This window comes from Mauremys reevesii, linkage group 25, assembly GCF_016161935.1.
Source record: "Mauremys reevesii isolate NIE-2019 linkage group 25, ASM1616193v1, whole genome shotgun sequence".
In the NCBI taxonomy this organism is placed as follows: Eukaryota; Metazoa; Chordata; order Testudines; family Geoemydidae; genus Mauremys; species Mauremys reevesii.
In genome coordinates, this window is record NC_052647.1 from 18,486,724 (window position 1) to 18,489,819 (window position 3,096).

Genomic DNA, 3,096 nt, shown 5'->3' on the forward strand with positions numbered 1-3,096 from the left:
TTTTTAAGCTGAGATTTCTGGTCACCGAAGGGAACTGGATAGGAATCAGGCATCCAGTTTCTCTAAGACCTATTGAAAATCTCAGCCTTCATTAAAAATAAAGTTAAACTCCAGAAAAGTAAAGAGTGGGTCGTGTCCATTGTGAAGGACCAGCTACAGCATCCGTTGTGTGTGTCTGCTATGGTAGGGCCAGTTTGGGGATGTCACCTGTTCCGACTGTATTCCACAAATTCTTATTCTGAAGCCACTGAGTTTCATTGATGTAGTTCAGGTTATGTCAGCATTTCCACTGTTAACTAAGGATTTTTTTGGGGGGGAGGGGGTGCGGTATAATGGTTTAGACCAGGGGTAGGCAACCTATGGCACACGTGCCGAAGGCGGCATGCGAGCTGATTTTCAGTGGCACTCACACTGCCTGGGTCCTGTCCATCAGTCGGGGGGTGGGGGTGCTCTGTATTTTAATTTAATTTTAAATGAAGCTTCTTAAACATTTTAAAAACCTTATTTATTTTATGTACAACAATAGTTATATATTATAGACTTACAGAAAGAGACCTTCTAAAAACGTTAAGATGTATTATTGGCACGCGGAACCTTAAATCAGAGTGACTAAATGAAGACTTGGCCCATCACTTCTGAAAGGTTGCTGAACCCTGGTTTAGACCCTGCCAATAAACATTGAGGCATGAACCCTTGCGAAACATTTGGAGCGTGCTACCCGCCCCACTCCTCTTTGTCCACTTCTTCAAATGAGTGCAGCTTCAGGGGAAAAGGAGGATTTTTTTTTTCTTTTTTTGGTTAATGTCCTGGCCTGAAATTCAGCAGGCCTGAGTTAATAGAATCATAGAATATTAGGATTGGAAGAGACCTCAGGAGGTATCTAGTCCAACCCCCTGTTCAAAGCAGGACCAATCCCTAACTAAATCATTCCAGCCAAGGCTTTATCAAGCTGGGCCTTAAAAATTTCTAAGGATGGAGATTCCACCACCTCCCTAGGGAACCCATTCCAGCGCCTCACCACCCTCCTAGTGAAATAGTGTTTCCTAATATCCAACCTAGACCTCCCCCACTGCAACTTGAGACCATTGCTCCTTGTTCTGTCATCTGCCACCACTGAGAACAGCCGAGCTCCAGCCTCTTTGGAACCCCCCTCCAGGTAGTTGAAAGCAGCTATCAAATCCCCCCTCACTCTTCTCTTCTGCAGACTAAATAACCCCAGTTCCCTCAGCCTCTCCCCATAAGTCATGTGCCCCAGCCCCCTAATCATTTTCGTTGCCCTCTGCAGGACTCTTTCCAATTTGTTCCATACTTAGTTCTCCCACCAGTTTTGCGAGATGCTTTGGGCAGCTCACATAATCTCTCTGTGCCTCAGGCCCTCATCTGTAAAATGGGTGTAATAATTCTTCCTTTCTCTGACCTTTCATCTCTGGACACGGTGGCTACATCTAAGAAGTGTCATTCCCAGCTTGGGTAGATGTCGCATGCTCGTGCACTAAAAATTTCTGCATAGACACAGCAGCACGGGCAACGGCTGGGGTTAGCCACCCAAGCATAGACCGAGGATCTCGGCTGGGGTTGTACTTGTGCGGCTGTCCTGCACGGTTGTCCCTCGAGCTGCGGCCACGCTGCTATTTGTAGGGTGCTAGCTTGTCCAAAGTTCCAGCTGAGCGGGGAATTACACCTCCCAGCTGTAGTATAGACATATTCTGTAAGCTCTCCAAGGCAGGGACTGTCTCTTGCTAGGTGTTTATAGAGCACCTAGTGCTGAGGTGGCCAACCTGAGCCTGAGAAGGAGCCAGAATTTACTGATGTACCTTGCCAAAGAGCCACAATAATACATCAGCAGCCCTCCATCAGATCCCCCACCCGCTCCCAGCGCCTCCCACCCATCGGCAGCCCTGCTGATCAGCACCTCCCCCTCCCTCCCCGCACCTACCAATCAGCTAGTTCATGGCGTACAGGAGGCTCTGGGGGGGAGGAGGGAGGGCACGGCAGGCTCAGGAGGGGGTGGGAAGGGGTGCAGTGGGGGCAGGGCCTGTGGCAGAACCAGGGGTTGAGTAGTGAGCACCCCTCCCCTCCCCCGGCACATTGGAAAGTTGGCGCCTGTCGCTCCAGCCCCGGAGTCGGTGCCTATACAAGGAGCCGCATATTAACTCCTGAAGAGCCGCATGTGGCTCCGGAGCCACAGATTGGCCAGCCCTGGCCTAGTGCAATGGAGAGCTGCTCTCAATCGGGGTCCGCTTGGCGCTACGATAATACACCTCATAATATTTTAGGGAGGAAAAAACAGTAAAACGACAGTTTAAAAATGACAGATGCTGTTTATTGGACATACAGTACCAGACGCCCGAAAGTCAAGGGGCTGTAGCCATGAAGACAAAGAATTAGAAATCAGTGCTGGAGTTTATACATCAAAAAAGCAATCACCTTTTCCACCGGATCACTCACAAAAAAGACAGCGTCGAAGATATTTTTTTAGTTGCCAGGAGGACACCCGCAGCTTAGAACACATGCTGGGGCACAGATCTTACCTGATTATAATGTCGTGTAACTATTTTCTTTGGCTAGAACAGATGGATTTGTAATTTCGTGAGGCTGACGCTATATTTTTCTTTTTTACTGTGAATTAAATGAACATGCCCAAACAGGAAAGGGATTTCAGGCAACATATATCTAGGCACGTTCGCACAGCATGTAAATGGAAATCCCCTTTCCCAGCAGCTGTAAGTGATGGATTTAACTGGCCGCGGTGATCAGACGGGTCCCGATTCAGCAAAGCGCTTCGGCTTATCTTTAAGTTCACAATTCCAATGGGAATGAACGTTAAAGCACATGCCGAATCAGGAATACGGTCTGGCCTCTGTGCTGGTCAGAACCCCACATGTGAAACAGATTGCAAGCAATGCTTTGGCCTACAACATTCCTGATTTCCATGATAAGATCCTGGCTGTACCCAATCCACGGGGAAAAGGTGAAAGGACTTGAGTGGGGGAGTTAGCTCAGCTATTTACACAATGGATTTCTAAGGGCTGCACTTGCTTTCAGTAGGTAGGAAACGTGTTTTCATTCATGCGGGGATCGCTGTGGGCCTCGTCT